We start from the raw sequence: 12,154 nt of genomic DNA, 5'->3' as shown, positions 1-12,154 counted from the left end.
TTTGTTTTTGAGATGGAGTCTCGCTCTGTCACCAGGTTGGAGTACAGTGGCACGATCTTGGCTCACTGCAACCTCCAACTCCCTGGTTCAAGTGAATCTCCTGCCTCAGCCTCCCAAGTAGCTGGGATTACAGGCACGGACAACCATGTCCAGCTAATTTTTGTATTTTGAGTAGAGATGGAGTTTGACCATGTTGGCCAGGATGGTCTCAATCTTCTGACCTTGTGATCTGCCTGCCTCGGCCTCCCAGAGTGCTGGGATTATAGGCGTGAGCCACTGTGCCTGGCCGCCAGCGCTTGTTTTTAATGGGGGTATCTGATACTTGTTCCCATAAACAGGCCCCTCTCTCTCCTTCATTTCATTCTTATTTATCCATCTGCAGAAAAAACACAAGGCTGCCTCTCTAGCTCCAAGAAGACTTAGACGTGATGTGGCTTGCTTGGCACATATATCTTTTGTTTGTTTGTTTGTTTTTCATTCTTTGGGGTTGTTCAAGATAGAGAAAAGAAATTACAGGCTGGGCGCAATGGCTTATGCCTGTAATGCAGCACTTTGGGAGACTGAGGCAGGCAGATCACCTGAGGTCAGGAGTTTGAGACCAGCCTGGCCAACATGGAGAAACCCTGTCTCTACTATAAATACAAAAATCAGCCAGGCGTGGTGGTGGGTGCCTGTAATCCCAGCTACTCAGGAGGCTGAGGCAGGAGAATCGCTTGAACTGGGGAGGCAGAGGCTGCAGTGAGCTGAGATCATGCCAGTGCAGTCCAGCCTGGGCGACAAAGAGAGACAAAAAAAAGGAAAGGAAAGGAGAGGAGAGGAGAGTAGAGGGGAGGGGAGGGGAGGGGAAGGGAGGGGAAGGGAAGGGAAGGGAGGGGAAGGGAGGGGAAGGGAATTACACACATGTTCAGGCCCTGTAAAAATTTCCAAACTGCTAAGATCATGACCTGATATCGATTATTATTTAGCCTAGTGCAGTGGTCTAAGCTGTCTTTGACGTGAATGAAGACATGTGAAAGACAGTCTAGATGAGTGTAATTCATTCATGCCTGCATTCATTCAACAAGCATGTCCTGATTGACAGTCATATGCCATTCATTGATGGTAAGGTGGATTGACTTCCCTCTTCCTAAGAGGATGAGCACTTCTAGTTGCTTTCTAGTGATGGTGATGGGTTTTCCTGATGCACAGCTTGCCTAGAGACTGCTTGTGAACCAGGATACTCATTTTCCAAGGATAGTTGAGTAAGGAGTGCAAGGAAGACTGTTAAAGTAGAGGGACAGTCAACGACCCAGGCCTCCTGGCCACCATGTTCTGATCAGTTAGGCTGCTGGACTCAGCTGTGAAGTGGCTTGTGATGATGGCAAAAGCTACAAGTCAGGCTGATTTGTAAAATTTTATACATGGATGAAGGAGTCTTCTCTAAGTCCTTGACAGTTGACCCCATATTGAGGGAGCTGCATAGGTGATAGGTACCTACCACTACAAACCCTCTTTATGGGAACATGAGCTCCAGTAGATGACATTCAGTGTGGACTCCATCAGTGATTCATGTGTCACTCCTAAAGAATAGAGTAAGTGGGCCGGGCACAGTAGTTCACGCCTGTAATCCCTGCACTTTGGGAGTATAAGGTAGGCAGATCATGAGGTCAAGAGATGGAGACCAGCCTGGCCAACATGGTAAAACCCTGTCTCTACTAAAAATATAAAAATTAGCTGGGTATGGTGGCACACGCCTGTAGTCCCAGCTACTCTGGAGGCTGAGGCAGGAGAATTGCTTGAACCCAGGAGGTGGAGGTTGCAGTGAGCTGAGGTCACACCACTGTACTCCAGCCTGGCAATAGAATGAGACTCCGTCTCAAAAAAAAAAAAAAAAAAAAAGAGTAAGTGAATTTATCTCCACTTCTATGGAGTCTATGCTCATTTGGAAAGGTTTCTGTTTAGGAAAGTAAATTTCAAATGATCATAACTTTGGCTTCCTTTACAGATTCAGGTTTACCTTGAGATTAACATATCCATTCTCAAACAAAAAAAAATGAAACAAGCTTATGTTCAGATTTCACTACTTTTTTTTGTTTTGTTTTGTTTTCAGTTTAGTAGTGTTTCATTTTAAAAACCAGACCATGCTTTTTATTTTGTCTGTTTTGTTTTTTTTCACCCAAGAAGAGGTCCAGAATTGCAAAATCCTTTTCTTAGGTTTAATCCAGATATATGTTTCTCAGAACATTTGCTTTTACATGAGTAATAAGAAAAGAAATGAGAGAAATGGATGATCTTTATTTTCACATCGAATAATGTATAAAAAGTACATGTAAGGCTGGGCGCAGTGGCTCGTGCACTTTGGGAGGATGAGGCGGGCAGATCATGAGGTCAGGAGATCGAGACCAACTTGGCCAACATGGTGGAACCCCGTATCTACTAAAAATACAAAAATTAGCTGTGCATGGTGGCGTGCGCCTGTAGTCCCAGCTACTCGGGAGGCTGAGGCAGGAGAATCGCTGGAACCTGGGAGGTTGCAGTGAACCAAGACTGTGCCACTGCACTCCAGCATGGTGACAGAGTGAGACTCTCTCCAAAAGAAAAAGAACACGCATGAGGCCAGGTGCTGTGGCTTACGCCTGTAATCCTAGCATTTTGGGAAGCCAACGGGGATGGATCACTTGAGGCCAGGAGTGCCCAGTCAACATGGGGAAACCCCGTCTCTATAAAAAAAAAAAAAAAATTTAGTCAGGTGTGGTGGTGCATGCCTGTAATCCCAGATACTGGGGAGGGTAAGGCATGAGAATGACTTGAACCTAGGAGGCTGAAGTTGCAGTGGGCCGAGATTGCACTACTGCACTCCAGCCTGGGCAACAAGAGTGAGACTGTGTCTCAAAAAATAAAATAAAATAAAATAAAATAAAATAAAATAAAATAAAATAAAATAAAATAAAATAAAATAATTACGTGCATGAATGATCTTTGAAACAATGAGAAGTTCTGTAGGTGTATGTAAGATTGCAGTAATTAAAGCAGTGTGTTGTTGGTAAAAATAGTAGAACACAGATGAATAGAACACAGAAGACACCCATGAAGCAGATTCTAGAACTTGTAATGATAGTTTATGATAAAGGTATTTTACAAACCATTGCTAAAAGGATGAATTATTTAATTGATGGTAAGAGAATGAAATATCTGAGAGAGGTCTCAAGTTATGTTTATCTTCACCATCAGAGAAGAAAAACCGTGTCGGTCGGGCGTGGTAGCTCACGCCTGTAAACCCAGCAGTTTGGGAGGCCGAGGCGGGCAAATCACAAGGTCAGGAGATCGAGACTTTCCTGGCTAACATGGTGAAACCCCATCTCTACTAAAAATACAAAAAATTAGCTGGGCGTGGTGTCGGGCGCCTGTAATCCCAGCTACTCAGGAGGCTGAGGCAGGAGAATGGCATGAACCTGGGAGGCGGAGCTTGCTGTGAGCCGAGATCCTGCCAATGCACTCCAGCCTGGGTGACAGAGCGAGACTCCATCTCAAAAAAAAGCAAATGTCAAAATGAATTCGAGATGGATTAAGAGTAAAATAGAATAACAAAACCATTAAAAAAAAATCCAAAAGAAAATCTAAATGATCTCAGAGTCAAAGAGGACATTGTTATTTATTTATTTATTTATTTATTTATTTATTTATTGAGATGGAGCCTCACTCTGTTGCCCAGGCTAGAGTGCAGTGGCGCCATCTCGGCTCACCCCAACCTCTGTCTCCCCGGTTCGAGCAATTCTCATGCTTCACCTTCCAAGTAGCTGGGACTACAGGCGTGTGCCACCACGTGTGGCTAATTTTTGTATTTTTAGTAGAGACGGGTTTCAAAATGTTGGGCAGGCTGGTCTCCAACTCTTGACCTCAAGTGATCTGTCTGCTTCAGCCTCCCAATGTGTGAGATTACAGGCATGAGCCATCATGCCTGGCATAACAGGACATTGTAATTTTTAAAAATCAATGGAAGAAATTAAAAAAGGAAAGACCCATGGATTAAATTATATAAACTGTAAAACTTTTTTTGGTAAAAATGTCATAAGCAAAATTAAAACACATATTACAACAAATACCAGTCAAATATATTAAGAGATTTAAAAATATAGAACAGGCCAATACAGTGGCTCACCTTTGTAATCCCAGCGCTTTGGGAGGTCCAGGTGGGAGGATTGTTTGAGCCCAGGAGTTTGAGAACGGCCTGGGAAACATAGCAACATCCTGTCTCTACAAAAATAAAAAATTAATCAGGTGTGGCGACGCATGCCTCTAGTCCTAGCTACCTGCGGGAGAGTCACTTGAGCCTAGGAGCTCCAGGATTCAATGAGCTATGATTGCACACTGTACTCCAGCCTAGGCAACAGGGTAAAACCCTGTCTCTGAAAAAATAAAAAATTATATGCACATATATATGTAATGAATACGTTGCACCAAGAGAAAAGTAAGCGAAAAGTGGCCGGGCACGGTGGCTCATGCCTGTAATGCCAGCACTTTGGGAGGCCAAGGCGGGCGGATCACGAGGTCAGGAGATCGAGACCATCCTGGCTAACATGGTGAAACCGCATCTCTACTAAAAATACAAAAAATTAGCCAGGCGTGGTGGCGGGCGCCTGTAGTCCCAGCTACTCGGGAGGCTGAGACAGGAGAATGGTGTGAACCTGGGAGGCAGAGCTTGCAGCGAGCTGAGATTGTGCCACTGCACTCCAGCCTGGGTGACAGAGAGACTCCATCTCAAAAAAAAAAAAAAAAAGAAAAGTAAGCAAAAATATGGATAATTCATAGAAATACACATTAATGAAAAATATATTTTAAGGAATTCAAACACACAAGGAACAAAATGATGGTTTAAATGCAATTCTGTGATTCTAGTTTTCCCTTATCAAATTAGCAAAGATAAGAAGAATACTTCAATCTAGTGTACCTTTGCAGGAAAGAAAGCCCTTTCATGTACACTTGATGAATGTGTAAATTGCTAAACTCTTTTTTGAAAACAATTTGTCAATATATATCAACAGTCCTAAAATATTTATGCCCTTTTCTCTAGTAATTTCATATCACAAAGTTGTCAGATGCAGACCAATATTTATATCCTGGGATTTCATTGCAGCATTATTTATAATAATGAACAATTGGAAGGAACTCAAATATTCAACAGAGAGCGATTATAAACAACATTATGATACATCAAGAAAATGGAAGATTATGTGGCTAGTAAACATTTTGTGGTATGGTTTGGATGTGGTCGGTCCCTGCTGGAATGCATGTTGAAATTTGATACCCAATGTAGCTGTGTTGGGAGGTAGAGCCTAGTGGGAGGTGTTTGGGATATGGGAACAGATCCCTCATTAATAGATTAGATTAGTGCTCTTCTGCAAAGGTAAATGAATTCTCCCTCTGGCAGGAATAGATTAGTTCCCTTGAGAGCAGATTAAAAAAAAAAAAATTCTGGCTGGAGGCAGGGCTCACACCTGCAATCCCAGCACTTTGGAGGCAGAGGCAAGAAGATGGCTTGAGTCCAGTATTTTGAGACCAGCTTGAGCAACATAGCGAGACCTCATCTCTACAAAAATAAAAATTAAAATATTAGCCAAGCATGGTGGCATGGGCCTGTAGTTCCAGCTACTCAGGGGGCTAAGGTAGGAGGATTGCTTAAGCCTAGATGTTGGAGGCTGCAGTGAGCTTTGACCATGCCACTGCACTCCAACCTGGGTGAGTGTGAGACCCTGAAAAAAACAAAAGTCTGGCTTCCCCAGTTTTTCTTTTTTGCTTCCTTTCTTGCCATGTGATCTTTGCACACTTCCACTTCCCTCCTGTTTTCTGCCTGGAGTGGTGGCCCTCACCTGATGCAACTGCCCAATCGTGGACTTTCCAGCCACCAGAATCATGAGCCAAATACGTTTCTTTTCTTGATAAATTACCCAGCCTCAGATCTTCTGTAATAGCAACAGAAAACAGACAAAGACTTTTTGTTTTCAAAGAATATTCCATGTCATGGGGAAAGTCTCATAATATGGTGTTATGTGAAAATAGATACACAGGTTCCATTTTGAAATAAATATATATTTAGAAATGAAACAGGAAGAAAATATGCCAAAATGTTAACTAGTTTTTCTCTTATTGATAGGATTACAGTGGAGCTTTTAGATTTTACTGTCTTCCAGATCTCCCCTCCCCTTCCCTTCCCCTTCCCCTCCCCTCACCTCCACTTTCCTTTCTTTTTCAAGTAAGGGTCTTCCCCTGTCACCCATGACAGAATGCAGTGGCATATTCGTGGCTCACCGTAGCCTCGAACTCCTAGGCTCAAGCAATCCTCCCATCTCAGCCTCTCAAGAAGATGAGACTACAGATGTGTGCCACCACACCTGGCTAATATATATATAGCATCTGTTTCTGCAACTGGATTGCAAGCACCTTGTGGTGTCTAGTGTGATACTTAGTATATAAGAGTAGTGTTAGTACACAGCAGGTGCTCAATAAATACTGCAGATTATCTCATTTCTAAGCTACCTGTGGCAACATGGTCCTCCATGCATTCAGGAATTTTTTTTTCTTTGCGTATTTCCCGTCTACCCTCCCCAAACAAAGCCATTTAGAGACAGATGGACCAGACCTTCTGCAATCTCAGTGAGCCCATGAGCATCCCAGACTAAACAGAAATTCAGCTGTAGACCTAGCAGATGTTTATTATCCTCCCTCCTTCTTTTGTTGTTTTTCACACACCTCTGTGCTGGAAAAGAGCCACCTGGTATATTAACTCTACACAGATGCTTGGAATTTTCTGTCCTTTTAACCTAGCAAAGAAAGGAGTTGTAAAACATAAAGACTTCTTTTTTTAACTTTTAAAATAAATGAAATCGGCTGGGCATGGTGACTCATGCCTGTAATCCTAGCACTTTGGGAGGCTGAGGCGGGGGGATCGCTTGAGGACAGTAGTTCTAGACCAGCCCGGCCAACGTGGTGAAACCACATCTCTACTAAAAATACAAAAATTAGCCAAAAAAACACAAAAATTACAAAAATACAAAAATTAGTGTGGCCTGTAGTCCCAGCTGTTCAGAAGGCTAGGCAAGAGAATTGCTTGAACCTGGGAGGCAGTGGTTGCAGTGAGCGAAGATCGTGCCATTGCACTCCAGCCTGGATGACAGAGCAAGACTCTGTCTAAAAAATAAAAATAAATAAAAAATAATAAATGAAATCATCTTTCATTTTAGTTATGGAGTTTAAGGGAGGGTGAGGCCTTCCTTACAGAGCTGGGGCCAGCTGTGTTTATACTGAACATCAGGGCCAGGGCCTAGGAGTAGTGACAGGCGCAGGTGGCCATAAGATACTGGCAAGAGGTCACAGACCCAGACACGTGCATGGCCAGGCATGTAGCAAATGGGGGGGGGGCATGTCAAATGGTAGCCGTGGGTGGGACCAGAGGTGGAAGTACATGATTTAAGCTTCCTGAGCCCTGACTTGCTCAGGCCTCTGGAGGGGCCTTAGCAATTTTGTATTTATAATTTCAATTTATTTTTCTTAGAGAAGTCATTCCAACTAATATAAGCCTCAGGCCTGATAAAAACCTATCTATCTTTGCCTCTGGTGGAACTCTCGTACCCAGTGTGCCCTGGCCTAAATAAGTTGGACCATTCGGCCTCAAGTGATGACAGCTAATCAGAAGTGTTGCTAGGGCTTTTGATTTTTCCAGAGCAGGAGGAATCCAGGTTTTTGTATGAAATCTCTGACAGTTTAAATGTCGGTAACTTACAGCCAGGCATGGTGGCTCACACGTATAATCCCAGCACTTTGGGAGGCTGAGGCAAGTGGATCATTTGAAGTCAGGAGTTCGAGACCAGCCTGGGCAACATGGTGAAACCCCGTCTTTACTAAAAATACAAAAATTAGCTGGGCGTGGTTGCGTGTACCTGTAGTCCCAGTTACTTGGGAGGCTGAGGCAGGGGAATCACTTGAACCCAGGAGGCGGAGGTTGCAGTGAACCGAGATCATACCACTGCACTCCAGCCTGGGTGTCAGAGTAAGACTTTGTCTCAAAAAAAAAAAAAAAAAAAATTGTTGGTAACTTACAACAAAATAAAAAACCACTATGGCCAAACAAGTTGTGTATATATATAGGCTGGAGTGAACTCATGGACTGCCAATCTGTGACTTCTGGTTATTTGAGCTGAGGAATTACAGAATTGCCAAATTCTGTCATTTGGCTCCATGGCAGGGTCTACCTGTCCTCTGTCCTCTGCCCATTAGAACAGGTTTGGATAGGTCTCTACCAGGGAGTTTTGATCTTTTCTGTGGCTGCAGCCAACAGCCAGACATCCTCTAAATGGCACCCGCTGGTCACAACGACGGAAAGCCAACCGAGGGTGCAGCTAGACAAATTGATGTAAATTCATTTCCACAATTGGCAAAGCCAACCAAAGCACATGGCCCACTGACAGTGATGTGGCAGCAAAGTCACTTGAACATGTGAAGACCACGTGGGGTGGCTATTGTTCTTTCTGGGCACTAATTAATCTTGTGGGTGGGTAAGTAACTGTGTTGTGCTCCTCCGGATGGCCGCAGCCAGTGAGTTCAGGGGAGATTTATATAACTGATCAAACAGAGAGCAAGTCACTTCCCTCGAGCCCCCAAATCCACTTGAGGCCACACACCCAGCCTTTCATAACTGCAGGCTTTCCACCATGTGAACACTATTCAGAAACTGCAAAGGCCCCCCAGTTAAAGGAGTGACTTCTGCATGTCATTTCATATATAGAAGATGATGGTTCCTCTTAAGTTCCCGGGATGACAGGTGACATCAGATGGGGTCACAGGCTGGTATTTAGGGCAGAACACAGCTGTCAAGGATATTGGGTAGAGGGACGAGGCTGTTAAGAACAATGGATTGCGAGTGACAGCCTGTGGGCGTCCTTCTGTTGTTAGCTCAGATCGGCCATAAAGCTGCTTTGAGTGGCTGTGTTTCCATCACTAATTAGCATGCTGTGGGAGCTGCTTTGGCATTGCCATAGAGAGGTTTCAGGGCTGCTGCTTGGCATTTTTTGTTTTTTTCTTTTTTTTTTTTGAGACAATCTCGCATCTTGCTCTGTTGCCCAGGCTGGAGTGCAGTGGTGCGATCTTGGCTCACTGCAACCTCCATCTCCTGGGTTCAAGCAGTTCTTGTGCCTCAGCCTCCTGAGTAGCTAGGACTACAGGCACGTGCCACCATGCCTGGCTAATTTTTTTGTATTTTAGTGGAGACCGGGTTTCGCCATATTGGCCAAGCTGGTCTTGAACTCCTGACCTTGTGATCCGCCCGCCTCAGCCTCCCAAAGTGCTGGGATTACAGGCCTGAGCCGCCAGGCCCGACCTGCTGCTTAGCTTTTAAGTAACTACCAGGATCTGTGGTAGTGGTGAAGTGTGCTTTGCATAAGCCTAGGGATCTGTTGTATAAACTCCACTACTCCTGCTTCTGATCAGGGGTGTCAGGGGGTGAGGGAATTGCATAACATTTAAGGGAGCATCCACCCTTCACCCCATGCATGGGCTTCTTCCGGAAAGGGCCCATCAGAACCACCACCCCCCACCAGGGAAGGGGTGTTATTTATTTATTTATTTTTTTTTTTTTTTGAGATGAAGTCTCACTCTTGTCATCCGGGCTGGGATGCAGTGGCACAATCTCAGCTCACCGCAACCTCCACCTCCTGGATTCAAGCAATTCTCCTGCCTCCCTCCCGAATAGCTGGGACTACAGGTGCCCGCCACCACGCCTGGATAATTTTTCTATTTTTTAGTAGTGACGGGGTTTTGCCATGTTGGCCAGACTGGTATCGAACTCCTGATGTAAGGTGATCCGTCTACTACCACCTCCCAGTGATTACAGGTGTGAGCCACTGCACCTGGCCAAAAAGTCTATATAGTCTTAGAAAAAGCTGCAGGCTGGGCATGGTGGTACACACTTGTAGTCCCAGCTACTTAGGAGGCTGAAGCAGGAGGATTACTTGAGCCTAGGGGTTCAAGGCCAGCCTGGGCAACATAGCTAGACCCCATCTCCTTAAAAAATGCAGAAGTTAGCCAGGCATGGGGGTGGGTGCCTGTAGACCCAGCTACTTGGGAGGCTGAAATGGGAGGATCCCTTGATCTCAGGAGTCAAAGCTGCAGTGAGCTGTGATCATGCCACTGCACTCCAGCCTGGGCGATAGTGTGAGCCCCCATTTCTAAAAAAGAAAAAAAAGAAAGAAACTGCAGTCGATAATGTATAATGGAAGACAATAAAAGAAGGAAGATGAAGCGTTTTTCCCCAGGGAGTTAGACTGTCAGTGTGTCTGTCTGAAACCTTCCCAGTAAGTCAGTATTTCTAGTGTGTGCCTGGTAGAATTACCTTGATTTGTCTTCTAATTCATTCACTCGCAAATTAATATATGAATTCCTATTATAATCCAGTCCCTCAGTCAGATGCTAGGCACACTTGATGAGTGAAATACAGTCCCTGCAGTTTGGAGCATACATAAAGAAGAGTATAAAAACTAAATGTCAGCCGGGCACAGTGGCTCATGCCTGTAATCCCCGCACTTTGGGAGCCTAAGGCAGATGGATCATCTGAGGTCAGGAGTTCGAGACCAGCCTGGCTAAGAAGGTGAACCGCCCCGCCCCCCCCCCCCCCCACACTAATAATAATAAAAAAAGTTAGCTGGGCATGGTGGCACGTGCCTGTATTCCTAGCTACTCGGGAGGCTGAGACAGGAGAATCGCTTGAAACTGGGAGGCAGAGGTTGGTTGCAGTGAGCCGAGATCATGCCACTGTACTTCAGCCTGGAGACAGACCAACACTCGTCTAAAAAAAAAAAAAAAAAAAGGAAATGTTCTGGATTCTAATGAAGAATGATGACATAGTTTGGATTAATTATCTTGGACTGGTTTTTTATTGTTGTTGTTGTTTGTTTGTTTTGAGACAGAGTGTTGCTCACTGCAACCTCCGCCTCCCGGGTTCCAGAGATTCTCCTGCCTCAGCCTCCTGAGTAACTGGGACTACAGGTATGTGTCACCACACCTGGCTAATTTTTGTATTTTTAGTAGAGACCGGGTTTCGCCATATTAGCCAGGATGGTCTCGATCTCCTGACCTCATGATCTGCCCAGCTCACCCTCTGAAGATGCTGGGATTACAGGCCGGAGCCACAGTGCCCGGCCTGTCTTCAGTTTTATACATTGTATCCAGGTGTGGACTTTTACAAATTTATATTGCTTGGGATTTGCTGTGAGTTGATGTCTGTCATCAGCTCTGGAGAATTCCTGGCTATTATTTCTCCAAACATTGGCTTTGCTCCAATATCTCATTCTTCTTTCTTCCTGTATGTCAATTAAATGAATGTTAGATCTTTTTAACCACTCTCCTTTTCATATTTTCCTTCTTTTTTTTCCTTTTCAAGCTGAATTATGGATAGTTTTTTCTGTCTTCTGTCTTCTGCTTCACTAATTCTCACTTCAGCTGAGATGATCTGCTATGAAGTCAGCCACTGGCTTTTTAACTTCAATGACTATATTTTTCAGTTTGAGAATTTCTAGTTGGCCCTTTAAAAAACTTTTATGTCATTTTCTATGGTTTCCAATTGCCATAATTGTCAAGTGTGGCTTTTATGTTTCTGAAGGCAGTAAACAGAGTTGTTTTATGGCCTGTGTCTAAGAATTCTCATTTCTAAAGTCTCTGTGAGCCCGTTTGCACTCTTGGCTGTTCCTGCCATCCTAGCTCTTAATGTCTTGTTTTATTTCTTTTTCTTTCTTTTTTTTTTTTTTTTTTTGTGACAGAGTCTTGCTCTGTCACCCAGGCTGGAGTGCAGTGGTGCAATCTCTGCTTACTGCAACCTCCACCTCCCTGGCTCTAACAATCCTCCTACCTCAGCCTCCTGAGTAGTTGAGATTACAGGTGCACGCCACCATGCCCGGCTAATTTTTGTATTTTTAGTAGAGACTGGGTTTCACCATATTGGCCAGGGTGATCTTGAACTCCTGGCCTCAAGTGATCCATCTGCCTCAGCCTCCCAAAATGCTGCAATTACAGGCATTAACCAACAAGCTGGGCTGTAATGTCCTGCTTTCTTAAGTACCTGAATTATGTTAGATGGTATTGGGCATTACATATGTATGAATATATATGTATATACGTGAATAATGGTGGA

This window comes from Gorilla gorilla, chromosome 8 (assembly GCF_029281585.2).
Source record: "Gorilla gorilla gorilla isolate KB3781 chromosome 8, NHGRI_mGorGor1-v2.1_pri, whole genome shotgun sequence".
Lineage (NCBI taxonomy): Eukaryota > Metazoa > Chordata > Mammalia > Primates > Hominidae > Gorilla > Gorilla gorilla.
Note: the sequence above shows the minus strand (reverse complement) of the source record.